General features: G+C 57.5%; 11 non-coding genes and 6 pseudogenes across 11 annotated transcripts; all 17 read right to left on the minus strand.

Annotated features, from left to right (window-relative positions):
• Positions 1-1,425: 1,425 nt before the first annotated feature.
• On the minus strand, positions 1,426-1,544 carry LOC147300228 (5S ribosomal RNA). The gene has a single exon (XR_015128022.1). It is a non-coding gene; the product is annotated as a 5S ribosomal RNA (ribosomal RNA).
• Positions 1,545-2,960: 1,416 nt separating this feature from the next.
• LOC147300229 (5S ribosomal RNA) lies at positions 2,961-3,079 on the minus strand. Its single transcript, XR_015128023.1, has one exon. It is a non-coding gene; the product is annotated as a 5S ribosomal RNA (ribosomal RNA).
• Positions 3,080-4,258: 1,179 nt separating this feature from the next.
• Positions 4,259-4,377, minus strand: LOC147300230 (5S ribosomal RNA). The gene has a single exon (XR_015128115.1). It is a non-coding gene; the product is annotated as a 5S ribosomal RNA (ribosomal RNA).
• A 624-nt stretch (positions 4,378-5,001) lies between these two features.
• Positions 5,002-5,120, minus strand: LOC147300231 (5S ribosomal RNA). Its single transcript, XR_015128025.1, has one exon. It is a non-coding gene; the product is annotated as a 5S ribosomal RNA (ribosomal RNA).
• Positions 5,121-6,615: 1,495 nt separating this feature from the next.
• LOC147300232 (5S ribosomal RNA) lies at positions 6,616-6,734 on the minus strand (annotated as a pseudogene).
• Positions 6,735-7,951: 1,217 nt separating this feature from the next.
• Positions 7,952-8,070, minus strand: LOC147300233 (5S ribosomal RNA; annotated as a pseudogene).
• Positions 8,071-8,691: 621 nt separating this feature from the next.
• LOC147300234 (5S ribosomal RNA) lies at positions 8,692-8,810 on the minus strand. Its single transcript, XR_015128026.1, has one exon. It is a non-coding gene; the product is annotated as a 5S ribosomal RNA (ribosomal RNA).
• Positions 8,811-9,474: 664 nt separating this feature from the next.
• On the minus strand, positions 9,475-9,583 carry LOC147300235 (5S ribosomal RNA; annotated as a pseudogene).
• Positions 9,584-11,585: 2,002 nt separating this feature from the next.
• Positions 11,586-11,704, minus strand: LOC147300236 (5S ribosomal RNA). Its single transcript, XR_015128073.1, has one exon. It is a non-coding gene; the product is annotated as a 5S ribosomal RNA (ribosomal RNA).
• Positions 11,705-13,351: 1,647 nt separating this feature from the next.
• LOC147300237 (5S ribosomal RNA) lies at positions 13,352-13,470 on the minus strand. Its single transcript, XR_015128027.1, has one exon. It is a non-coding gene; the product is annotated as a 5S ribosomal RNA (ribosomal RNA).
• A 1,764-nt stretch (positions 13,471-15,234) lies between these two features.
• Positions 15,235-15,353, minus strand: LOC147300238 (5S ribosomal RNA). The gene has a single exon (XR_015128081.1). It is a non-coding gene; the product is annotated as a 5S ribosomal RNA (ribosomal RNA).
• Positions 15,354-16,767: 1,414 nt separating this feature from the next.
• Positions 16,768-16,886, minus strand: LOC147300239 (5S ribosomal RNA). The gene has a single exon (XR_015128028.1). It is a non-coding gene; the product is annotated as a 5S ribosomal RNA (ribosomal RNA).
• Positions 16,887-19,199: 2,313 nt separating this feature from the next.
• Positions 19,200-19,318, minus strand: LOC147300240 (5S ribosomal RNA; annotated as a pseudogene).
• A 505-nt stretch (positions 19,319-19,823) lies between these two features.
• LOC147300241 (5S ribosomal RNA) lies at positions 19,824-19,942 on the minus strand. Its single transcript, XR_015128029.1, has one exon. It is a non-coding gene; the product is annotated as a 5S ribosomal RNA (ribosomal RNA).
• Positions 19,943-21,236: 1,294 nt separating this feature from the next.
• LOC147300242 (5S ribosomal RNA) lies at positions 21,237-21,355 on the minus strand. Its single transcript, XR_015128030.1, has one exon. It is a non-coding gene; the product is annotated as a 5S ribosomal RNA (ribosomal RNA).
• Positions 21,356-22,885: 1,530 nt separating this feature from the next.
• LOC147300243 (5S ribosomal RNA) lies at positions 22,886-22,994 on the minus strand (annotated as a pseudogene).
• Positions 22,995-24,910: 1,916 nt separating this feature from the next.
• LOC147300244 (5S ribosomal RNA) lies at positions 24,911-25,029 on the minus strand (annotated as a pseudogene).
• Between the last annotated feature and the right edge of the window lie 571 nt (positions 25,030-25,600).

Genomic DNA, 25,600 nt, shown 5'->3' on the forward strand with positions numbered 1-25,600 from the left:
CCCTGGTGTGGTGTAAGGGGCCTAAGCCAGAGCCACAGGCCCTGGTGTGGTGTAAGTGGCCTGAGCAAGAGCCACAGGGCCTGGTTTGGTGAAGATGGCCTCGGCCAGAAGCGCAGGGCCTGGTGTGATGTGAGTGGCCTGAGCAAGAGCCACAGGCCCTGGTGTGGTGTAAGTGGCCTCAGCCAGCAGCCACAGGCCCTGGTGTGGTGTAAGTGGCCTCAGCCAGAAGCCACAGGCACTGGTGTGGTGTAAGTGGCCTCAGCCAGCAGCAAAAGGGCCCTGGTGTGGTGTAAGTCGCCTCAGCCAGCAGCCACAGGCCTTGGTGTGGTGTAGATGGCCTCAGCCAGCAGCCACAGGCCCTGGTGTGGTGTAAGTGGCCTCAGCCACCAGCCACAGGCCCTGGTGTGGTCTAAGTGGCCTCAGCCAGAAGCACAGGGCCTGGTGTGATATGAGTGGCCTGAGCAAGAGCCACAGGCCCTGGTGTGGTGTAAGTGGCCTGAGCAAGAGCCACAGGCCCTGGTGTGGTGTAAGTGGCCTGAGCAAGAGCCACAGGCCCTGGTGTGGTGTAGGTGGCCTCAGCCAGCAGCCACAGGCCCTGGTGTGGTGTAGGTGGCCTCAGCCAGCAGCCACAAGCCCTTGTGTGGTGTAAGTGGCCTCAGCCAGCAGCCACAGGCCCTGGTGTGGTGTAAGTGGCCTCAGCCAGTGCCACAGGCCCTGGTGTGGTGTAAGTGGCCTGAGCAAGAGCCACAGGCCCTGGTGTGGTGTAAGTGGCCTCAGCCAGCAGCCACAGGCCCTGGTGTGGTGTAAGTGGCCTCAGCCAGAAGCCACAGGCACTGGTGTGGTGTAAGTGGCCTCAGCCAGCAGCAAAAGGGCCCTGGTGTGGTGTAGGTGGCCTCAGCCAGCAGCCACAGGCCCTGGTGTGGTGTAAGTGGCCTCAATAGCAACTAAGGCCCTGGTGTGGTGTAAGTGGCTTCAGCCAGCAGCCACAGGCCCTGGTGTGGTGTAAGTGGCCTCAGCCAGCAGCCACAGGCCCTGGTGTGGTGTAGGTGGCCTCAGCCAGCAGCCACAGGCCCTGGTGTGGTGTAAGTGGCCTCAATAGCAACTAAGGCCCTGGTGTGGTGTAAGTGGCTTTAGCCAGCAGCCACAGGCTCTGGTGTGGTGTAACTGGCCTCAGCCAGCAGCCACAGGCCCTGGTGTGGTGTAAGTGGCCTCAGCCAGAGCCACAGGCCCTGATGTGGTGTAAGTGGCCCCAGCCGGTCACTCTGGCCCTGGTGTGGTGTAGGTGGCATCAGCTAGCAGCACAAGACATTGGAAAACAGCCAAAAGCAGTGTCGTTAATGTGCCCTCATTAATGGGCAGCTGCTTTTGGTCTTTTAATACACCCCTTCTCTGGATCAAAAGCGGTTCAATGACATGAAAATGAAAGGCTTACAGCACCAGGTATTCCCAGGCAGTCTCCCATCCAAGTACTAACCAAGCCCAGCCCTGCTTAGCTTCCGAGATCAGACGAGGTCGGGCGTGCTCAGGGTGGTATGGCCGTAAGCTGCTGGCCCCAGCACAATGTCTCAATTTATGGATTCAAGTGATTAGGTGGCAAGTACCTGAAGTTACGAAGACAATCCTATAACCATACCTGCATGTTTGCATAATACCCTAACCCAAAGGCTCAGTTTGGCATTTATCCAACAGCACAGGCCCTGGATTGTTGAAGATGGCCACAGCAAGCAGCACAGGGCCTGGATTGGTGAAGATGGCCTCGGCCAGAAGCGCAGGGCCTGGTGTGATGTGAGTGGCCTGAGCAAGAGCCACAGGCCTTGGTGTGGTGTAAGTGGCCTGAGCAAGAGCCACAGGCCCTGGTGTGGTGTAAGTCGCCTCAGCCAGAAGCCACAGGCACTGGTGTGGTGTAAGTGGCCTCAGCCAGCAGCAAAAGGGCCCTGGTGTGGTGTAAGTCGCCTCAGCCAGCAGCCACAGGCCCTGGTGTGGTGTAGGTGGCCTCAGCCAGCAGCCACAGGCCCTGGTGTGGTGTAAGTCGCCTCAGCCAGCAGCCACAGGCCCTGGTGTGGTGTAAGTGGCCTCAGCCAGCAGCCACAGGCCCTGGTGTGGTGTAAGTGGCCTCAGCCAGTGCCACAGGCCCTGGTGTGGTGTAAGTGGCCTGAGCAAGAGCCACAGACCCTGGTGTGGTGTAATTGGCCTCAGCCAGCAGCCACAGGCCCTGGTGTGGTGTAAGTCGCCTCAGACAGAAGCCACAGGCACTGGTGTGGTGTAAGTGGCCTCAGCCAGCAGCAAAAGGGCCCTGGTGTGGTGTAAGTCGCCTCAGCCAGCAGCCACAGGCCCTGGTGTGGTGTAGGTGGCCTCAGCCACCAGCCACAGGCCCTGGTGTGGTGTAAGTGGCCTCAGCCAGCAGCCACAGGCCCTGGTGTGGTCTAAGTGGCCTGAGAAAGAGCCAAAGGCCCTGGTGTGGTGTAAGTGGCCTGAGCAAGAGCCACAGACCCTGGTGTGGTGTAATTGGCCTCAATAGCAACTAATGCCCTGGCGTGGTGTAGGTGGCCTCAGCCAGCAGCCACAGGCCCTGGTGTGGTGTAAGTGGCCTGAGCAAGAGCCACAGGCCCTGGTGTGGTGTAAGTGGCCTGAGCAAGAGCCACAGACCCTGGTGTGGTGTAATTGGCCTCAATAGCAACTAATGCCCTGGTGTGGTGTAGGTGGCCTCAGCCAGCAGCCACAGGCCCTGGTGTGGTGAAAGTGGCCTCAGCCAGAGCCACAGGCCCTGATGTGGTGTAAGTGGCCCCAGCCGGTCACTCAGGCCCTTGTGTGGTGTAGGTTGCATCAGCTAGCAGCACAAGACATTGGAAAAGAGCCAAAAGCAGTGTCGTTAATGTGCCCTCATTAATGGGCAGCTGCTTTTGGTCTTTTAATACACCCCTTCTCTGGATCAAAAGCGGTTCAATGACATGAAAATCAAAGGCTTACAGCACCAGGTATTCCCAGGCAGTCTCCCATCCAAGTACTAACCAAGCCCAGCCCTGCTTAGCTTCCGAGATCAGACGAGGTCGGGCGTGCTCAGGGTGGTATGGCCGTAAGCTGCTGGCCCCAGCACAATGTCTCAATTTATGGATTCAAGTGATTAGGTGGCAAGTACCTGAAGTTACGAAGACAATGCTATAACCATACCTGCATGTTTGCATAATACCCTAACTCAAAGGCTCAGTTTGGCATTTATCCAACAGCACAGGCCCTGGATTGTTGAAGATGGCCTCAGGAACCAGCACAGGGCCTGGTGTGTTGTACATGGCCACAGCAAGGAGCACAGGGCCTGGTTTGGTGAAGATGGCCTCGGCCAGAAGCGCAGGGCCTGGTGTGATGTGAGTGGCCTGAGCAAGAGCCACAGGCCTTGGTGTGGTGTAAGTGGCCTCAGCCAGCAGCCACAGGCCCTGGTGTGGTGTAAGTCGCCTCAGCCATAAGCCACAGGCACTGGTGTGGTGTAAGTGGCCTCAGCCAGCAGCCACAGGCCCTGGTGTGGTGTAGGTGGCCTCAGCCAGCAGCCACAGGCCCTGGTGTGGTGTAGGTGGCCTCAGCCAGCAGCCACAGGCCCTGGTGTGGTGTAAGTGGCCTGAGCAAGAGCCACAGGCCCTGGTGTGGTGTAAGTGGCCTGAGCAAGAGCCACAGACCCTGGTGTGGTGTAATTGGCCTCAATAGCAACTAATGCCCTGGTGTGGTGTAGGTGGCCTCAGCCAGCAGCCACAGGCCCTGGTGTGGTGTAAGTGGCCTCAGCCAGCAGCCACAGGCCCTGGTGTGGTGTAAGTCGCCTCAGCCAGAAGCCACAGGCACTGGTGTGGTGTAAGTGGCCTCAGCCAGCAGCAAAAGGGCCCTGGTGTGGTGTAAGTGGCCTCAGCCAGCAGCCACAGGCCCTGGTGTGGTGTAGGTGGCCTCAGCCAGCAGCCCCAGGCCCTTGTGTGGTGTAATTGGCCTCAATAGCAACTAAGGCCCTGGTGTGGTGTAGGTGGCCTAAGCCAGCAGCCACAGGCCCTGGTGTGGTGTAAGTGGCCTCAGCCAGAGCCACAGGCCCTGATGTGGTGTAAGTGGCCCCAGCCGGTCACTCTGGCCCTGGTGTGGTGTAGGTGGCATCAGCTAGCAGCACAAGACATTGGAAAACAGCCAAAAGCAGTGTCGTTAATGTGCCCTCATTAATGGGCAGCTGCTTTTGGTCTTTTAATACACCCCTTCTCTGGATCAAAAGCGGTTCAATGACATGAAAATGAAAGGCTTACAGCACCAGGTATTCCCAGGAAGTCTCCCATCCAAGTACTAACCAAGCCCAGCCCTGCTTAGCTTCCGAGATCAGACGAGGTCGGGCGTGCTCAGGGTGGTATGGCCGTAAGCTGCTGGCCCCAGCACAATGTCTCAATTTATGGATTCAAGTGATTAGGTGGCAAGTACCTGAAGTTACGAAGACAATCCTATAACCATACCTGCATGTTTGCATAATACCCTAACCCAAAGGCTCAGTTTGGCATTTATCCAACAGCACAGGCCCTGGATTGTTGAAGATGGCCACAGCAAGCAGCACAGGGCCTGGATTGGTGAAGATGGCCTCGGCCAGAAGCGCAGGGCCTGGTGTGATGTGAGTGGCCTGAGCAAGAGCCACAGGCCTTGGTGTGGTGTAAGTGGCCTGAGCAAGAGCCACAGGCCCTGGTGTGGTGTAAGTCGCCTCAGCCAGAAGCCACAGGCACTGGTGTGGTGTAAGTGGCCTCAGCCAACAGCCACAGGCCCTGGTGTGGTGTAAGTGGCCTCAGCCAGAGCCACAGGCCCTGATGTGGTGTAAGTGGTCCCAGCCGGTCACTCTGGCCCTGGTGTGGTGTAGGTGGCATCAGCTAGCAGCACAAGACATTGGAAAACAGCCAAAAGCAGTGTCGTTAATGTGCCCTCATTAATGGGCAGCTGCTTTTGGTCTTTTAATACACCCCTTCTCTGGATCAAAAGCGGTTCAATGACATGAAAATGAAAGGCTTACAGCACCAGGTATTCCCAGGCAGTCTCCCATCCAAGTACTAACCAAGCCCAGCCCTGCTTAGCTTCCGAGATCAGACGAGGTCGGGCGTGCTCAGGGTGGTATGGCCGTAAGCTGCTGGCCCCAGCACAATGTCTCAATTTATGGATTCAAGTGATTAGGTGGCAAGTACCTGAAGTTACGAAGACAATCCTATAACCATACCTGCATGTTTGCATAATACCCTAACCCAAAGGCTCAGTTTGGCATTTATCCAACAGCACAGGCCCTGGATTGTTGAAGATGGCCACAGCAAGCAGCACAGGGCCTGGATTGGTGAAGATGGCCTCGGCCAGAAGCGCAGGGCCTGGTGTGATGTGAGTGGCCTGAGCAAGAGCCACAGGCCTTGGTGTGGTGTAAGTGGCCTGAGCAAGAGCCACAGGCCCTGGTGTGGTGTAAGTCGCCTCAGCCAGAAGCCACAGGCACTGGTGTGGTGTAAGTGGCCTCAGCCAGCAGCAAAAGGGTCCTGGTGTGGTGTAAGTCGCCTCAGCCAGCAGCCACAGGCCCTGGTGTGGTGTAGGTGGCCTCAGCCAGCAGCCACAGGCCCTGGTGTGGTGTAAGTCGCCTCAGCCAGCAGCCACAGGCCCTGGTGTGGTGTAAGTGGCCTCAGCCAGCAGCCACAGGCCCTGGTGTGGTGTAAGTGGCCTCAGCCAGTGCCACAGGCCCTGGTGTGGTGTAAGTGGCCTGAGCAAGAGCCACAGACCCTGGTGTGGTGTAATTGGCCTCAGCCAGCAGCCACAGGCCCTGGTGTGGTGTAAGTCGCCTCAGACAGAAGCCACAGGCACTGGTGTGGTGTAAGTGGCCTCAGCCAGCAGCAAAAGGGCCCTGGTGTGGTGTAAGTCGCCTCAGCCAGCAGCCACAGGCCCTGGTGTGGTGTAGGTGGCCTCAGCCACCAGCCACAGGCCCTGGTGTGGTGTAAGTGGCCTCAGCCAGCAGCCACAGGCCCTGGTGTGGTGTAAGTGGCCTCAGCCAGCAGCCACAGGCCCTGGTGTGGTGTAAGTGGCCTCAGCCAGTGCCACAGGCCCTGGTGTGGTGTAAGTGGCCTGAGCAAGAGCCAAAGGCCCTGGTGTGGTGTAAGTGGCCTGAGCAAGAGCCACAGACCCTGGTGTGGTGTAATTGGCCTCAATAGCAACTAATGCCCTGGCGTGGTGTAGGTGGCCTCAGCCAGCAGCCACAGGCCCTGGTGTGGTGTAAGTGGCCTGAGCAAGAGCCACAGGCCCTGGTGTGGTGTAAGTGGCCTGAGCAAGAGCCACAGACCCTGGTGTGGTGTAATTGGCCTCAATAGCAACTAATGCCCTGGTGTGGTGTAGGTGGCCTCAGCCAGCAGCCACAGGCCCTGGTGTGGTGAAAGTGGCCTCAGCCAGAGCCACAGGCCCTGATGTGGTGTAAATGGCCCCAGCCGGTCACTCAGGCCCTTGTGTGGTGTAGGTTGCATCAGCTAGCAGCACAAGACATTGGAAAAGAGCCAAAAGCAGTGTCGTTAATGTGCCCTCATTAATGGGCAGCTGCTTTTGGTCTTTTAATACACCCCTTCTCTGGATCAAAAGCGGTTCAATGACATGAAAATGAAAGGCTTACAGCACCAGGTATTCCCAGGCAGTCTCCCATCCAAGTACTAACCAAGCCCAGCCCTGCTTACCTTCCGAGATCAGACGAGGTCGGGCATGCTCAGGGTGGTATGGCCGTAAGCTGCTAGCCCCAGCACAATGTCTCAATTTATGGATTCAAGTGATTAGGTGGCAAGTACCTGAAGTTACGAAGACAATGCTATAACCATACCTGCATGTTTGCATAATACCCTAACTCAAAGGCTCAGTTTGGCATTTATCCAACAGCACAGGCCCTGGATTGTTGAAGATGGCCTCAGGAACCAGCACAGGGCCTGGTGTGTTGTACATGGCCACAGCAAGGAGCACAGGGCCTGGTTTGGTGAAGATGGCCTCGGCCAGAAGCGCAGGGCCTGGTGTGATGTGAGTGGCCTGAGCAAGAGCCACAGGCCTTGGTGTGGTGTAAGTGGCCTCAGCCAGCAGCCACAGGCCCTGGTGTGGTGTAAGTCGCCTCAGCCATAAGCCACAGGCACTGGTGTGGTGTAAGTGGCCTCAGCCAGCAGCCACAGGCCCTGGTGTGGTGTAGGTGGCCTCAGCCAGCAGCCACAGGCCCTGGTGTGGTGTAGGTGGCCTCAGCCAGCAGCCACAGGCCCTGGTGTGGTGTAAGTGGCCTCAGCCAGCAGCCACAGGCCCTGGTGTGGTGTAGGTGGCCTCAGCCAGCAGCCACAGGCCCTGGTGTGGTGTAAGTGGCCTCAGCCAGCAGCCACAGGCCCTGGTGTGGTGTAAGTGGCCTGAGCAAGAGCCACAGGCCCTGGTGTGGTGTAAGTGGCCTGAGCAAGAGCCACAGACCCTGGTGTGGTGTAATTGGCCTCAATAGCAACTAATGCCCTGGTGTGGTGTAGGTGGCCTCAGCCAGCAGCCACAGGCCCTGGTGTGGTGTAAGTGGCCTCAGCCAGCAGCCACAGGCCCTGGTGTGGTGTAAGTGGCCTCAGCCAGTGCCACAGGCCCTGGTGTGGTGTAAGTGGCCTGAGCAAGAGCCACAGACCCTGGTGTGGTGTAATTGGCCTCAATAGCAACTAAGGCCCTGGTGTGGTGTAGGTGGCCTCAGCCAGCAGCCACAGGCCCTGGTGTGGTGTAAGTGGCCTCAGCCAGCAGCCACAGGCCCTGATGTGGTGTAAGTGGCCCCAGCCGGTCCCTCAGGCCCTTGTGTGGTGTAGGTTGCATCAGCTAGCAGCACAAGACATTGGAAAAGAGCCAAAAGCAATGTCGTTAATGTGCCCTCATTAATGGGCAGATGCTTTTGGTCTTTTAATACACCCCTTCTCTGGATCAAAAGCGGTTCAATGACATGAAAAAGAAAGGCTTACAGGACCAGGTATTCCCAGGCAGTCTCCCATCCAAGTACTAACCAAGCCCAGCCCTGCTTAGCTTCCGAGATCAGACGAGGTCAGGAATGCTCAGGGTGGTATGGCCGTAAGCTGATGGTCCCAGCACAATGTCTCAATTTATGGATTCAAGTGATTAGGTGGCAAGTACCTGAAGTTACGAAGACAATCCTATAACCATACCTGCATGTTTGCATAATACCCTAACCCAAAGGCTCAGTTTGGCATTTATCCAACAGCACAGGCCCTGGATTGTTGAAGATGGCCTCTGGAACCAGCACAGGGCCTGGTGTGTTGTACATGGCCACAGCAAGCACCACAGGGCCTGGTTTGGTGAAGATGGCCTCGGCCAGAAGCACAGGGCCTGGCGTGATATGAGTGGCCTGAGCAAGAGCCACAGGCCCTGGTGTGGTGTAAGTGGCCTGAGCAAGAGCCACAGGCCCTGGTGTGGTGTAAGTGGCCTGAGCAAGAGCCACAGGCCCTGGTGTGGTGTAATTGGCCTCAATAGCAACTAAGGCCCTGGTTTGGTGTATGTGGCCTCAGCCAGCAAATAAGGCCGTGGTGTGGTGTAGGTGGCATCAGCTAGCAGCACAAGACATTGGAAAACAGCCAAAAGCAATGTCGTTAATGTGCCCTCATTAATGGGCAGCTGCTTTTGGTCTTTTAATACACCCCTTCTCTGGATCAAAAGCGGTTCAATGACATGAAAATGAAAGGCTTACAGCACCAGGTATTCCCAGGCAGTCTCCCATCCAAGTACTAACCAAGCCCAGCCCTGCTTAGCTTCCGAGATCAGACGAGGTCGGGCGTGCTCAGGGTGGTATGGCCGTAAGCTGCTGGCCCCAGCACAATGTCTCAATTTATGGATTCAAGTGATTAGGTGGCAAGTACCTGAAGTTACGAAGACAATCCTATAACCATACCTGCATGTTTGCATAATACCCTAACCCAAAGGCTCAGTTTGGCATTTATCCAACAGCACAGGCCCTGGATTGTTGAAGATGGCGTCAGGAACCAGCACAGGGCCTGGTGTGTTGTACATGGCCACAGCAAGCAGCACAGGGCCTGGTTTGGTGAAGATGGCCTCGGCCAGAAGCACAGGGCCTGGTGTGATATGAGTGGCCTGAGCAAGAGCCACAGGCCCTGGTGTGTTGTAAGTGGCCTCAGCCAGCAGCCACAGGCCCTGGTGTGGTGTAGGTGGCCTCAGCCAGCAGCCACAGGCCCTTGTGTGGTGTAATTGGCCTCAATAGCAACTAAGGCCCTGGTGTGGTGTAGGTGGCCTCAGCCAGCAGCCACAGGCCCTGGTGTGGTGTAAGTGGCCTCAGCCAGCAGCCACAGGCCCTGGTGTGGTGTAAGTGGCATCAGCTAGCAGCACAAGACATTGGAAAACAGCCAAAAGCAATGTCGTTAATGTGCCCTCATTAATGGGGAGCTGCTTTTGGTCTTTTAATACACCCCTTCTCTGGATCAAAAGCAGTTCAATGACATGAAAATGAAAGGCTTACAGCACCAGGTATTCCCCCATCCAAGTACTAACCAAGCCCAGCCCTGCTTAGCTTCCGAGATCAGACGAGGTCGGGCGTGCTCAGGGTGGTATGGCCGTAAGCTGCTGGCCCCAGCACAATGTCTCAGTTTATGGATTCAAGTGATTAGGTGGCAAGTACCTGAAGTTACGAAGACAATCCTATAACCATACCTGCATGTTTGCATAATACCCTAACCCAAAGGCTCAGTTTGGCATTTATCCAACAGCACAGGCCCTGGATTGTTGAAGATGGCCTCAAGAACCAGCACAGGACCTGGTGTGTTTTACATGGCCACAGCAAGCAGCACAGGGCCTGGTTTGGTGAAGATGGCATCAGCAAGCAGCCACAGGCCCTGGTTTGGTGTAAGTGGCCTCAGCCAGCAGCCACAGGCCCTGGTGTGGTGTAAGTGGCCTCAGCCAGCAGCCACAGGCCCTGGTGTGGTCTAAGTGGCCTCAGCCAGTGCCACAGGCCCTGGTGTGGTGTAAGTGGCCTGAGTAAGAGCCACAGGCCCTGGTGTGGTGTAAGTCGCCTCAGCCAGCAGCCACGGGCCCTGGTGTGGTGTAAGTGGCCTGAGCAAGTGCCACAGGCCCTGGTGTGGTGGAAGTGGCCTAAGCCAGAGCCACAGGCCCTGGTGTGGTGTAAGTGGCCTGAGCAAGAGCCACAGGGCCTGGTTTGGTGAAGATGGCCTCGGCCAGAAGCGCAGGGCCTGGTGTGATGTGAGTGGCCTGAGCAAGAGCCACAGGCCCTGGTGTGGTGTAAGTGGCCTCAGCCAGCAGCCACAGGCCCTGGTGTGGTGTAAGTGGCCTCAGCCAGAAGCCACAGGCACTGGTGTGGTGTAAGTGGCCTCAGCCAGCAGCAAAAGGGCCCTGGTGTGGTGTAAGTCGCCTCAGCCAGCAGCCACAGGTCCTGGTGTGGTGTAGATGGCCTCAGCCAGCAGCCACAGGCCCTGGTGTGGTGTAAGTGGCCTCAGCCAGCAGCCACAGGCCCTGGTGTGGTCTAAGTGGCCTCAGCCAGAAGCACAGGGCCTGGTGTGATATGAGTGGCCTGAGCAAGAGCCACAGGCCCTGGTGTGGTGTAAGTGGCCTGAGCAAGAGCCACAGGCCCTGGTGTGGTGTAAGTGGCCTGAGCAAGAGCCACAGGCCCTGGTGTGGTGTAGGTGGCCTCAGCCAGCAGCCACAGGCCCTGGTGTGGTGTAGGTGGCCTCAGCCAGCAGCCACAAGCCCTTGTGTGGTGTAAGTGGCCTCAGCCAGCAGCCACAGGCCCTGGTGTGGTGTAAGTGGCCTCAGCCAGTGCCACAGGCCCTGGTGTGGTGTAAGTGGCCTCAGCCAGCAGCCACAGGCCCTGGTGTGGTGTAAGTCACCTCAGCCAGAAGCCACAGGCCCTGGTGTGGTGTAGATGGCCTCAGCCAGCAGCCACAGGCCCTGGTGTGGTGTAAGTGGCCTGAGCAAGAGCCACAGACCCTGGTGTGGTGTAAGTGGCCTCAATAGCAAATAAGGCCCTGGTGTGGTGTAAGTGGCCTCAGCCAGCAGCCACAGGCCCTGGTGTGGTGTAAGTGGCCTCAGCCAGTGCCACAGGCCCTGGTGTGGTGTAATTGGCCTCAATAGCAACTAAGGCCCTGGTGTGGTGTAGGTGGCCTCGGCCAGAAGCGCAGGGCCTGGTGTGATGTGAGTGGCCTGAGCAAGAGCCACAGGCCCTGGTGTGGTGTAATTGGCCTCAATAGCAACTAAGGCCCTGGTGTGGTGTAAGTGGCCTGAGCAAGAGCCACATACCCTGGTGTGGTGTAATTGGCCTCAATAGCAACTAAGGCCCTGGTGTGGTGTAGGTGGCCTCAGCCAGCAGCCACAGGCCCTGGTGTGGTGTAAGTGGCCTCAGCCAGAGCAACAGGCCCTGATGTGGTGTAAGTGGCCCCAGCCGGTCACTCAGGCCCTGGTGTGGTGTAGGTGGCATCAGCTAGCAGCACAAGACATTGGAAAACAGCCAAAAGCAATGTCGTTAATGTGCCCTCATTAATGGGGAGCTGCTTCTGGTCTTTTAATACACCCCTTCTCTGGATCAAAAGCGGTTCAATGACATGAAAATGAAAGGCTTACAGCACCAGGTATTCCCAGGCAGTCTCCCATCCAAGTACTAACCAAGCCCAGCCCTGCTTAGCTTCCGAGATCAGACGAGGTCAGGCGTGCTCAGGGTGGTATGGCCGTAAGCTGCTGGCCCCAGCACAATGTCTCAATTTATGGATTCAAGTGATTAGGTGGCAAGTACCTGAAGTTACGAAGACAATCCTATAACCATACCTGCATGTTTGCATAATACCCTAACCAAAAGGCTCAGTTTGGCATTTATCCAACAGCACAGGCCCTGGATTGTTGAAGATGGCCTCAAGAACCAGCACAGGACCTGGTGTGTTTTACATGGCCACAGCAAGCAGCACAGGGCCTGGTTTGGTGAAGATGGCCTCAGCAAGCAGCCACAGGCCCTGGTTTGGTGTAAGTGGCCTCAGCTAGCAGCCACAGGCCCTGGTGTGGTGTGAGTGGCCTCAGCCAGCAGCCACAGGCCCTGGTGTGGTCTAAGTGGCCTCAGCCAGTGCCACAGGCCCTGGTGTGGTGTAAGTGGCCTGAGCAAGAGCCACAGGCCCTGGTGTGGTGTAAGTGGCCTCAGCCAGCAGCCACAGGCCCTGGTGTGGTGTAAGTGGCCTGAGGAAGTGCCACAGGCCCTGGTGTGGTGTAAGTGGCCTAAGCCAGAGCCACAGGCCCTGGTGTGGTGTAAGTGGCCTGAGCAAGAGCCACAGGGCCTGGTTTGGTGAAGATGGCCTCGGCCAGAAGCGCAGGGCCTGGTGTGATGTGAGTGGCCTGAGCAAGAGCCACAGGCCCTGGTGTGGTGTAAGTGGCCTCAGCCAGCAGCCACAGGCCCTGGTGTGGTGTAAGTCACCTCAGCCAGAAGCCACAGGCCCTGGTGTGGTGTAGATGGCCTCAGCCAGCAGCCACAGGCCCTGGTGTGGTGTAAGTGGCCTCAGCCAGAAGCACAGGGCCTGGTGTGATATGAGTGGCCTGAGCAAGAGCCACAGGCCCTGGTGTGGTGTAAGTGGCCTGAGCAAGAGCCACAGGCCCTGGTGTGGTGTAAGTGGCCTGAGCAAGAGCCACAGGCCCTGGTGTGGTGTAGGTGGCCTCAGCCAGCAGCCACAAGCCCTTGTGTGGTGTAAGTGGCCTCAGCCAGCAGCCACAGGCCCTGGTGTGGTGTAAGTGGCCTCAGCCAGTGCCACAGGCCCTGGTGTGGTGTAAGTGGCCTGAGCAAGAGCCACAGACCATGGTGTGGTGTAATTGGCCTCAATAGCAACTAAGGCCCTGGTGTGGTGTAAGTGGCCTCAGCCAGCAGCCACAGGCCCTGGTGTGGTGTAAGTGGCCTCAGCCAGCAGCCACAGGCCCTGGTGTGGTGTAAGTGGCCTCAGCCAGTGCCACAGGCCCTGGTGTGGTGTAAGTGGCCTGAGCAAGAGCCACAGACCATGGTGTTGTGTAATTGGCCTCAATAGCAACTAAGGCCCTGGTGTGGTGTAAGTGGCCTCAGCCAGCAGCCACAGGCCCTGGTTTGGTGTAAGTCGCCTCAGCCAGAACCCACAGGCCCTGGTGTGGTGTAACTGGCCTCAGCCAGAGCCACAGCCCCTTATGTGGTGTAAGTGGCCCCAGCCGGTCACTCAGGCCCTGGTGTGGTGTAGGTGGCATCAGCTAGCAGCACAAGACATTGGAAAACAGCCAAAAGCAATGTGATTAATGTGCCCTTATTAATGGGCAGCTGCTTTTGGTCTTTTAATACACCCCTTCTCTGGATCAAAAGCGGTTCAATGACATGAAAATGAAAGGCTTACAGCACCAGGTATTCCCAGGCAGTCTCCCATCCAAGTACTAACCAAGCCCAGCCCTGCTTAGCTTCCGAGATCAGACGAGGTCGGGCGTGCTCAGGGTGGTATGGCCGTAAGCTGCTGGCTCCAGCACAATGTCTCAATTTATGGATTCAAGTGATTAGGTGGCAAGTACCTGAAGTTACGAAGACAATCCTATAACCAAACCTGCATGTTTGCATAATACCCTAACCCAAAGGCTCAGTTTGGCATTTATCCAACAGCACAGGCCCTGGATTGTTGAAGATGGCCTCAGGAACCAGCACAGGGCCTGGTGTGTTGTACATGGCCACAGCAAGCAACACAGGGCCTGGTTTGGTGAAGATGGCCTCGGCCAGAAGCACAGGGCCTGGTGTGATGTGAGTGGCCTGCGCAAGAGCCACAGGCCTTGGTGTGGTGTAAGTGGCCTCAGCCAGCAGCCACAGGCCCTGGTGTGGTGTAAGTCGCCTCAGCCAGAAGCCACAGGCACTGGTGTGGTGTAAGTGGCCTCAGCCAGCAGCAAAAGGGCCCTGGTGTGGTGTAAGTGGCCTCAGCCAGCAGCCACAGGCCCTGGTGTGGAGTAGGTGGCCTCAGCCAGCAGCCACATGCCCTTGTGTGGTGTAATTGGCCTCAATAGCAACTAAGGCCCTGGTGTGGTGTAGGTGGCCTCGGCCAGAAGCGCAGGGCCTGGTGTGATGTGAGTGGCCTGAGCAAGAGCCACAGGCCCTGGTGTGGTGTAAGTGGCCTGAGCAAGTGCCACAGGCCCTGGTGTGGTGTAAGTGGCCTAAGCCAGAGCCACAGGCCCTGGTGTGGTGTAAGTGGCCTGAGCAAGAGCCACAGGGCCTGGTTTGGTGAAGATGGCCTCGGCCAGAAGCGCAGGGCCTGGTGTGATGTGAGTGGCCTGAGCAAGAGCCACAGGCCCTGGTGTGGTGTAAGTGGCCTCAGCCAGCAGCCACAGGCCCTGGTGTGGTGTAAGTCGCCTCAGCCAGAAGCCACAGGCCCTGGTGTGGTGTAAGTGGCCTCAGCCAGAAGCACAGGGCCTGGTGTGATATGAGTGGCCTGAGCAAGAGCCACAGGCCCTGGTGTGGTGTAAGTGGCCTGAGCAAGAGCCACAGGCCCTGGTGTGGTGTAAGTGGCCTGAGCAAGAGCCACAGGCCCTGGTGTGGTGTAGGTGGCCTCAGCCAGCAGCCACAAGCCCTTGTGTGGTGTAAGTGGCCTCAGCCAGCAGCCACAGGCCCTGGTGTGGTGTAAGTGGCCTCAGCCAGTGCCACAGGCCCTGGTGTGGTGTAAGTGGCCTGAGCAAGAGCCACAGACCATGGTGTGGTGTAATTGGCCTCAATAGCAACTAAGGCCCTGGTGTGGTGTAAGTGGCCTCAGCCAGCAGCCACAGGCCCTGGTGTGGTGTAAGTGGCCTCAGCCAGCAGCCACAGGCCCTGGTGTGGTGTAAGTGGCCTCAGCCAGTGCCACAGGCCCTGGTGTGGTGTAAGTGGCCTGAGCAAGAGCCACAGACCATGGTGTGGTGTAATTGGCCTCAATAGCAACTAAGGCCCTGGTGTGGTGTAAGTGGCCTCAGCCAGCAGCCACAGGCCCTGGTTTGGTGTAAGTCGCCTCAGCCAGAACCCACAGGCCCTGGTGTGGTGTAACTGGCCTCAGCCAGAGCCACAGCCCCTGATGTGGTGTAAGTGGCCCCAGCCGGTCACTCAGGCCCTGGTGTGGTGTAGGTGGCATCAGCTAGCAGCACAAGACATTGGAAAAGAGCCAAAAGCAATGTGATTAATGTGCCCTTATTAATGGGCAGCTGCTTTTGGTCTTTTAATACACCCCTTCTCTGGATCAAAAGCGGTTCAATGACATGAAAATGAAAGGCTTACAGCACCAAGTATTCCCAGGCAGTCTCCCATCCAAGTACTAACCAAGCCCAGCCCTGCTTAGCTTCCGAGATCAGACGAGGTCGGGCGTGCTCAGGGTGGTATGGCCGTAAGCTGCTGGGCCCCAGCACAATGTCTCAATTTATGGATTCAAGTGATTAGGTGGCAAGTACCTGAAGTTACGAAGACAATCCTATAACCATACCTGCATGTTTGCATAATACCCTAACCCAAAGGCTCAGTTTGGCATTTATCCAACAGCACAGGCCCTGGATTGTTGAAGATGGCCTCAGGAAACAGCACAGGGCCTGGTGTGTTGTACATGGCCACAGCAAGCAGCACAGGGCCTGGTTTGGTGAAGATGGCCTCAGTCAGAAGCACAGGGCCTGGTGTGATATGAGTGGCCTGAGCAAGAGCCACAGGCCCTGGTGTGGTGTAAGTGGCCTGAGGAAGAGCCACAGGCCCTGGTGTGGTGTAAGTGGCCTGAGCAAGAGCCACAGGCCCTGGTGTGGTGTAGGTGGCCTCAGCCAGCAGCCACAGGCCCTGGTGTGGTGTAGGTGGCCTCAGCCAGCAGCCACAAGCCCTTGTGTGGTGTAAGTGGCCTCAGCCAGCAGCAAAAGGGCCCTGGTGTGGTGTAAGTCGCCTCAGCCAGCAGCCACAGGCCCTGGTGTGGTGTAACTGGCCTCAGCCAGCAGCCACAGGCCCTGGTGTGGTGTAAGTGGCCTCAGCCAGCAGCCACAGGCCCTGGTGTGGTGTAAGTGGCCTCAGCCAGCAGCCACAGGCCCTGGTGTGGTGTAAGTGGCCTCAGCCAGTGCCACAGGCCCTGGTGTGGTGTAAGTGGCCTGAGCAAGAGCCACAGACCCTGGTGTGGTGTAATTGGCCTCAGCCACCAGCCACAGGCCCTGGTGTGGTGTAAGTGGCCTCAGCCAGAAGCCACAGGCCCTGGTGTGGTGTAAGTGGCCTCAGCAAGCAGCCACAGGCCCTGGTGTGGTGTAAGTGGCCTGAGCAAGAGCCACAGGCCCTGGTGTGGTGTAAGTGGCCTGAGCAAGAGCCACAGACCCTGGTGTGGTGTAATTGGCCTCAATAGCAACTAATGCCCTGGTGTGGTGTAGGTGGCCTCAGCCAGCAGCCACAGGCCCTGGTGTGGTGTAAGTGGCCTGAGCAAGAGCCACAGGCCCTGGTGTGGTGTAAGTGGCCTGAGCAAGAGCCACAGACCATGGTGTGGTGTAATTGGCCTCAATAGCAACTAATGCCCTGGTGTGGTGTAGGTGGCCTCAGCCAGCAGCCACAGGCCCTGGTGTGGTGAAAGTGGCCTCAGCCAGAGCCACAGGCCCTGATGTGGTGTAAGTGGCCCCAGCCGGTCACTCAGGCCCTTGTGTGGTGTAGGTTGCATCAGCTAGCAGCACAAGACATTGGAAAAGAGCCAAAAGCAGTGTCGTTAATGTGCCCTCATTAATGGGTAGCTGCTTTTGGTCTTTTAATACACCCCTTCTCTGGATCAAAAGCGGTTCAATGACATGAAAATGAAAGGCTTACAGCACCAGGTATTCCCAGGCAGTCTCCCATCCAAGTACTAACCAAGCCCAGCCCTGCTTAGCTTCCGAGATCAGACGAGGTCGGGCGTGCTCAGGGTGGTATGGCCGTAAGCTGCTGGCTCCAGCACAATGTCTCAATTTATGGATTCAAGTGATTAGGTGGCAAGTACCTGAAGTTACGAAGACAATGCTATAACCATACCTGCATGTTTGCATAATACCCTAACCCAAAGGCTCAGTTTGGCATTTATCCAACAGCACAGGCCCTGGATTGTTGAAGATGGCCTCAGGAAACCAGCACAGGGCCTGGTGTGTTGTACATGGCCACAGCAAGGAGCACAGGGCCTGGTTTGGTGAAGATGGCCTCGGCCAGAAGCGCAGGGCCTGGTGTGATGTGAGTGGCCTGAGCAAGAGCCACAGGCCTTGGTGTGGTGTAAGTGGCCTCAGCCAGCAGCCACAGGCCCTGGTGTGGTGTAAGTCGCCTCAGCCAGAAGCCACAGGCACTGGTGTGGTGTAAGTGGCCTCAGCCAGCAGCCACAGGCCCTGGTGTGGTGTAGGTGGCCTCAGCCAGCAGCCACAAGCCCTTGTGTGGTGTAAGTGGCCTCAGCCAGCAGCCACAGGCCCTGATGTGGTGTAAGTGGCCTCAGCCAGTGCCACAGGCCCTGGTGTGGTGTAAGTCGCCTCAGCCAGCAGCCACAGGCCCTGGTGTGGTGTAGGTGGCCTCAGCCAGCAGCCACAGGACCTTGTGTGGTGTAATTGGCCTCAATAGCAACTAAGGCCCTGGTGTGGTGTAGGTGGCCTAAGCCAGCAGCCACAGGCCCTGGTGTGGTGTAAGTGGCCTCAGCCAGTGCCACAGGCCCTGGTGTGGTGTAAGTGGCCTGAGCAAGAGCCACAGACCCTGGTGTGGTGTAATTGGCCTCAATAGCAACTAAGGCCCTGGTGTGGTGTATGTGGCCTCAGCCAGCAGCCACAGGCCCTGGTGTGATGTAACTGGCCTCAGCCAGCAGCCACAGGCCCTGGTGTGGTGTAAGTGGCCTCAGCCAGAGCCACAGGCCCTGATGTGGTGTAAGTCGCCTCAGCTAGCAGCACAGGGCCTGGTTTGGTGAAGATGGCCTCGGCCAGAAGCACAGGACCTGGTTTGATATGAGTGGCCTGAGCCAGCAGCCACAGGCCCTGGTGTGGTGTAAGTGGCCTAAGCCAGCAGCAACAGGCCCTGGTGTGGTGTAAGTGGCCTCAGCCAGAAGCCACAGGCACTGGTGTGGTGTAAGTGGCCTCAGCCAGCAGCAACAGGCCCTGGTGTGGTGTAAGTCGCCTCAGCAAGCAGCCACAGGCCCTGGTGTGGTGTAGGTGGTCTCAGCCAGCAGCCACAGGCCCTGGTGTGGTGTAAGTGGCCTCAGCCAGCAGCCACAGGCCCTGGTGTGGTGTAAGTGGCCTCAGCAAGAGCCACAGACCCTGGTGTGGTGTAATTGGCCTAAGCCAGAGCCACAGGCCCTGTTGTGGTGTAAGTGGCCTGAGCAAGAACCACAGGGCCTGGTTTGGTGAAGATGGCCTCGGCCAGAAGCGCAGGGCCTGGTGTGATGTGAGTGGCCTGAGCAAGAGCCACAGGCCCTGGTGTGGTGTAAGTGGCCTCAGCCAGCAGCCACAGGCCCTGGTGTGGTGTAAGTCGCCTCAGCCAGAAGCCACAGGCACTGGTGTGGTGTAAGTGGCCTCAGCCAGCAGCAAAAGGGCCCTGGTGTGGTGTAAGTCGCCTCAGCCAGCAGCCACAGGCCCTGGTGTGGTGTAGGTCGCCTCAGCCAGCAGCCACAGGCCCTGGTGTGGTGTAAGTGGCCTCAGCCAGTGCCACAGGCCCTGGTGTGGTGTAATTGGCCTCAATAGCAACTAAGGCCCTGGTGTGGTGTAAGTGGCCTCAGCCAGCAGCCACAGGCCCTGGTGTGGTGTAAGTGGCCTCAGCCAGTGCCACAGGCCCTGGTGTGGTGTAAGTGGCCTCAATAGCAACTAATGCCCTGGTGTGGTGTAGGTGGCCTCAGCCAGCAGCCACAGGCCCTGGTGTGGTGTAAGTGGCCTGAGCAAGTGCCACAGGCCTGGTGTGGTGTAAGTGGCCTGAGCAAGACCACAGACCCTGGTGTGGTGTAATTGGCCTCAATAGCAACTAAGGCCCTGGTGTGGTGTAGGTGGCCTCAGCCAGCAGCCACAGGCCCTGGTGTGGTGTAAGTGGCCTCAGCCAGAGCCACAGGCCCTGATGTGGTGTAAGTGGCCCCAGCCGGTCACTCAGGCCCTGGTGTGGTGTAGGTGGCATCAGCTAGCAGCACAAGACATTGGAAAAGAGCCAAAAGCAATGTCGTTAATGTGCCCTCATTAATGGGCTTTTGGTCTTTTAATACACCCCTTCTCTGGATCAAAAGCGGTTCAATGACATGAAAATGAAAGGCTTACAGCACCAGGTATACCCAGGCAGTCTCCCATCCAAGTACTAACCAAGCCCAGCCCTGCTTAGCTTCCGAGATCAGACGAGGTCAGGCGTGCTCAGGGTGGTATGGCCGTAAGCTGCTGGCCCCAGCACAATGACTCAATTTATGGATTCAAGTGATTAGGTGGCAAGTACCTGAAGTTACGAAGACAATCCTATAACCATACCTGCATGTTTGCATAATACCCTAACCCAAAGGCTCAGTTTGGCATTTATCCAACAGCACAGGCCCTGGATTGTTGAAGATGGCCTCAGGAACCAGCACAGGGCCTGGTGTGTTGTACATGGCCACAGCTAGCAGCACAGGGCCTGGTTTGGTGAAGATGGCCTCGGCCAGAAGAGCAGGGCGTGGTGTGATGTGAGTGGCCTGAGCAAGAGCCACAGGCCCTGGTGTGGTGTAAGTGGCCCCAGCCGGTCACTCAGGCCCTGGTGTGGTGTAGGTGGCATCAGCTAGCAGCACAAGACATTGGAAAACAGCCAAAAGCAATGTCGTTAATGTGCCCTCATTAATGGGGAGCTGCTTCTGGTCTTTTAATACACCCCTTCTCTGGATCAAAAGCGGTTCAATGACATGAAAATGAAAGGCTTACAGCACCAGGTATTCCCAGGCAGTCTCCCATCCAAGTACTAACCAAGCCCAGCCCTGCTTAGCTTCCGAGATCAGACGAGGTCGGGCGTGCTCAGGGTGGTATGGCCGTAAGCTGCTGGCCCCAGCACAATGTCTCAATTTATGGATTCAAGTGATTAGGTGGCAAGTACCTGAAGTTACGAGGACAATCCTATAACCATACCTGCATGTTTGCATAATACCCTAACCAAAAGGCTCAGTTTGGCATTTATCCAACAGCACAGGCCCTGGATTGTTGAAGATGGCCTCAAGAACCAGCACAGGACCTGGTGTGTTTTACATGGCCACAGCAAGCAGCACAGGGCCTGGTTTGGTGAAGATGGCCTCAGCAAGCAGCCACAGGCCCTGGTTTGGTGTAAGTGGCCTCAGCTAGCAGCCACAGGCCCTGGTGTGGTGTGAGTGGCCTCAGCCAGCAGCCACAGGCCCTGGTGTGGTCTAAGTGGCCTCAGCCAGTGCCACAGGCCCTGGTGTGGTGTAAGTGGCCTGAGCAAGAGCCACAGGCCCTGGTGTGGTGTAAGTGGCCTCAGCCAGCAGCCACAGGCCCTGGTGTGGTGTAAGTGGCCTGAGCAAGTGCCACAGGCCCTGGTGTGGTGTAAGTGGCCTAAGCCAGAGCCACAGGCCCTGGTTTGGTGTAAGTGGCCTCAATAGCAAATAAGGCCCTGGTGTGGTGTAAGTGGCCTGAGCAAGAACCACAGGGCCTGGTTTGGTGAAGATGGCCTCGGCCAAAAGCGCAGGGCCTGGTGTGATGTGAGTGGCCTGAGCAAGAGCCACAGGCCCTGGTGTGGTGTAATTGGCCTCAATAGCAACTAAGGCCCTGGTGTGGTGTATGTGGCCTCAGCCAGCAGCCACAGGCCCTGGTGTGGTGTAAGTGGCCTCAGCCAGAAGCCACAGGCACTGGTGTGGTGTAAGTGGCCTCAGCCAGCAGCAAAAGGGCCCTGGTGTGGTGTAGGTGGCCTCAGCCAGCAGCCACAGGCCCTGGTGTGGTGTAGGTGGCCTCAGCCAGCAGCCACAGGCCCTGGTGTGGTGTAAGTGGCCTCAATAGCAACTAAGGCCCTGGTGTGGTGTAAGTGGCTTCAGCCAGCAGCCACAGGCTCTGGTGTGGTGTAACTGGCCTCAGCCAGCAGCCACAGGCCCTGGTGTGGTGTAAGTGGCCTCAGCCAGAGCCACAGGCCCTGATGTGGTGTAAGTGGCCCCAGCCGGTCACTCAGGCCCTGGTGTGGTGTAGGTGGCATCAGCTAGCAGCACAAGACATTGGAAAACAGCCAAAAGCAGTGTCGTTAATATGCCCTCATTAATGGGCAGCTGCTTTTGGTCTTTTAATACACCCCTTCTCTGGATCAAAAGCGGTTCAATGACATGAAAATCAAAGGCTTACAGCACCAGGTATTCCCAGGCAGTCTCCCATCCAAGTACTAACCAAGCCCAGCCCTGCTTAGCTTCCGAGATCAGACGAGGTCGGGCGTGCTCAGGGTGGTATGGCCGTAAGCTGCTGACCCCAGCACAATGTCTCAATTTATGGATTCAAGTGATTAGGTGGCAAGTACCTGAAGTTACGAAGACAATCCTATAACCATACCTGCATGTTTGCATAATACCCTAACCCAAAGGCTCAGTTTGGCATTTATCCAACAGCACAGGCCCTGGATTGTTGAAGATGGCCTCAGGAACCAGCACAGGGCCTGGTGTGTTGTACATGGCCACAGCAAGCAGCACAGGGCCTGGTTTGGTGAAGATGGCCTCGGCCAGAAGCGCAGGGCCTGGTGTGATATGAGTGGCCTGAGCAAGAGCCACAGGCCTTGGTGTGGTGTAAGTGGCCTCAGCCAGCAGCCACAGGCCCTGGTGTGGTGTAAGTCGCCTCAGCCAGAAGCCACAGGCACTGGTGTGGTGTAAGTGGCCTCAGCCAGCAGCAAAAGGGCCCTGGTGTGGTGTAAGTCGCCTCAGTCAGCAGCCACAGGCCCTGGTGTGGTGTAGGTGGCCTCAGCCAGCAGCCACAGGCCCTGGTGTGGTGTAAGTGGCCTCAGCCAGCAGCCACGGGCCCTGGTGTGGTGTAAGTGGCCTCAGCCAGCAGCCACAGGCCCTGGTGTGGTGTAGGTGGCCTCAGCCAGCAGCCACAGGCCCTGGTGTGGTGTAAGTGGCCTCAGCCAGCAGCCACAGGCCCTGGTGTGGTGTAAGTGGCCTGAGCAAGAGCCACAGGCCCTGGTGTGGTGTAAGTGGCCTGAGCAAGAGCCACAGACCCTGGTGTGGTGTAATTGGCCTCAATAGCAACTAATGCCCTGGTGTGGTGTAGGTGGCCTCAGCCAGCAGCCACAGGCCCTGGTGTGGTGTAAGTGGCCTCAGCCAGCAGCCACAGGCCCTGGTGTGGTGTAAGTGGCCTGAGCAAGTGCCACAGGCCTGGTGTGGTGTAAGTGGCCTGAGCAAGAGCCACAGACCCTGGTGTAGTGTAATTGGCCTCAATAGCAACTAAGGCCCTGGTGTGGTGTAGGTGGCCTCAGCCAGCAGCCACAGGCCCTGGTGTGGTGTAAGTGGCCTCAGCCAGAGCCACAGGCCCTGATGTGGTGTAAGTGGCCCCAGCCGGTCACTCAGGCCCTGGTGTGGTGTAGGTGGCCTCAGCCAGCAGCCACAGGCCCTTGTGTGGTGTAAGTGGCCTCAGCCAGCAGCCACAGGCCCTGGTGTGGTGTAACTGGCCTGAGCAAGAGCCACAGGCCCTGGTGTGGTGTAAGTGGCCTCAGCCAGAGCCACAGGCCCTGGTGTGGTGTAAGTGGCCTCAATAGCAAATAATGCCCTGGTGTGGTGTAAGTGGCCTCAGCCAGAGCCACAGGCCCTGATGTGGTGTAAGTGGCCCCAGCCGGTCAATCAGGCCCTGGTGTGGTGTAGGTGGCATCAGCTAGCAGCACAAGACATTGGAAAACAGCCAAAAGCAATGTCGTTAATGTGCCCTCATTAATGGGCAGCTGCTTTTGGTCTTTTAATACACCCCTTCTCTGGATCAAAAGCGGTTCAATGACAGGAAAATGAAAGGCTTACAGCACCAGGTATTCCCCCATCCAAGTACTAACCAAGCCCAGCCCTGCTTAGCTTCCGAGATCAGACGAGGTCGGGCGTGCTCAGGGTGGTATGGCCGTAAGCTGCTGGCCCCAGCACAATGTCTCAATTTATGGATTCAAGTGATTAGGTGGCAAGTACCTGAAGTCACGAAGACAATCCTATAACCCTACCTGCATGTTTGCATAATACCCTAACCCAAAGGCTCAGTTTAGCATTTATCCAACAGCACAGGTCCTGGATTGTTGAAGTTGGCCTCAGGAACCAGCACAGGGCCTGGTGTGTTGTACATGGCCACAGCAAGCAGCACAGGGCCTGGTTTGGTGAAGATGGCCTCGGCCAGAAGCACAGGGCCTGGTGTGATATGAGTGGCCTTAGCAAGAGCCACAGGCCCTGGTGTGGTGTAAGTGGAATCAGCCAGAAGCCACAGGCCCTGGTGTGGTGTAAGTGGCCTCAGCCAGAGCCACAGGCCCTGGTGTGGTGTAACTGGCCTCAATAGCAAATAAGGCCCTGATGTGGTGTAAGTGGCCTCAGCCAGAGCCACAGGCCCTGGTGTGGTGTAAGTGGCCTCAATAGCAACTAAGGCCCTGGTGTGGTGTAAGTGGCCTCAGCCAGCAGTCACAGGCCCTGGTGTGGTGTAGGTGGCCTCAGCCAGCAGCCACAGGCTCTGGTGTGGTGTAAGTCGCCTCAGCCAGCAGCCACAGGCCCTGGTATGGTGTAAGTGGCCTCAGCCAGCAGCCACAGGCCCTGGTGTGGTGTAAGTGGCCAGAAGCGCAGGGCCTGGTGTGATGTGAGTGGCCTGAGCAAGAGCCACAGACCCTGGTGTGGTGTAATTGGCCTCAATAGCAACTAAGGCCCTGGTGTGGTGTATGTGGCCTCAGCCAGCAGCCACAGGCCCTGGTGTGGTGTAACTGGCCTCAGCCAGCAGCCACAGGCCCTGGTGTGGTGTAAGTGGCCTCAGCCAGAGCCACAGGCCCTGATGTGGTGTAAGTCGCCTCAGCCAGAAGCCACAGGCACTGGTGTGGTGTAAGTGGCCTCAGCCAGCAGCAACAGGCCCTGGTGTGGTGTAAGTCGCCTCAGCAAGCAGCCACAGGCCCTGGTGTGGTGTAGGTGGCCTCAGCCAGCAGCCACAGGCCCTGGTATGGTGTAAGTGGCCTCAGCCAGCAGCCACAGGCCCTGGTGTGGTCTAAGTGGCCTCAGCAAGAGCCACAGACCCTGGTGTGGTGTAATTGGCCTCAGCCAGAGCCACAGGCCCTGATGTGGTGTAAGTGGCCTCAGCCAGAGCCACAGGCCCTGGTGTGGTGTAACTGGCCTCAATAGCAAATAAGGCCCTGATGTGGTGTAAGTGGCCTCAGCCAGCAGCAACAGGCCCTGGTGTGGTGTAAGTCGCCTCAGCAAGCAGCCACAGGCCCTGGTGTGGTGTAGGTGGCCTCAGCCTGCAGCCACAGGCCCTGGTGTGGTCTAAGTGGCCTCAGCCAGTGCCACAGGCCCTGGTGTGGTGTAAGTGGCCTGAGCAAGAGCCACAGACCCTGGTGTGGTGTAAATGGCCTCAATAGCAACTAAGGCCCTCGTGTGGTGTATGTGGCCTCAGCCAGCAGCCACAGGCCCTGGTGTGGTGTAACTGGCCTCAGCCAGCAGCCACAGGCCCTGGTGTGGTGTAAGTGGCCTCAATAGCAACTAAGGCCCTGGTGTGGTGTAAGTGGCCTCAGCCAGCAGCCACAGGCTCTGGTGTGGTGTAACTGGCCTCAGCCAGCAGCCACAGGCCCTGGTGTGGTGTAAGTGGCCTCAGCCAGAGCCACAGGCCCTGATGTGGTGTAAGTGGCCCCAGCCGGTCACTCAGGCCCTGGTGTGGTGTAATTGGCATCAGCTAGCAGCACAAGACATTGGAAAAGAGCCAAAAGCAGTGTCGTTAATGTGCCCTCATTAATGGGCAGCTGCTTTTGGTCTTTTAATACACCCCTTCTCTGGATCAAAAGCGGTTCAATGACATGATAATGAAAGGCTTACAGCACCAGGTACTCCCAGGCAGTCTCCCATCCAAGTACTAACCAAGCCCAGCCCTGCTTAGCTTCCGAGATCAGACGAGGTCGGGCGTGCTCAGTGTGGTATGGCCGTAAGCTGCTGGCTCCAGCACAATGTCTCAATTTATGGATTCAAGTGATTAGGTGGCAAGTACCTGAAGTTACGAAGACAATCCTATAACCATACCTGCATGTTTGCATAATACCCTAACCCAAAGGCTCAGTTTGGCATTTATCCAACAGCACAGGCCCTGGATTGTTGAAGATGGCCTCAGGAACCAGCACAGGGCCTGGCGTGTTGTACATGGCCACAGCAAGCAGCACAGGGCCTGGTTTGGTGAAGATGGCCTCGGCCAGAAGCGCAGGGCCTGGTGTGATGTGAGTGGCCTGAGCAAGAGCCACAGGCCTTGGTGTGGTGTAAGTGGCCTCAGCCAGCAGCCACAGGCCCTGGTGTGGTGTAAGTCGCCTCAGCCAGAAGCCACAGGCACTGGTGTGGTGTAAGTGGCCTCAGCCAGCAGCCACAGGCCCTGGTGTGGTGTAGGTGGCCTCAGCCAGCAGCCACAGGCCCTGGTGTGGTGTAAGTGGCCTCAGCCAGCAGCCACAGGCCCTGGTGTGGTGTAAGTGGCCTCAGCCAGCAGCCACAGGCCCTGGTGTGGTGTAAGTGGCCTC

The sequence above is a fragment of the Aulonocara sp. 'chitande type north' Nkhata Bay genome, unplaced genomic scaffold, assembly GCF_057382095.1.
Source record: "Aulonocara sp. 'chitande type north' Nkhata Bay isolate Kocher_YH1m ecotype deep benthic unplaced genomic scaffold, A_spYH_male_GT1.1 unmapped_scaffold_35, whole genome shotgun sequence".
In the NCBI taxonomy this organism is placed as follows: Eukaryota; Metazoa; Chordata; class Actinopteri; order Cichliformes; family Cichlidae; genus Aulonocara; species Aulonocara sp. 'chitande type north' Nkhata Bay.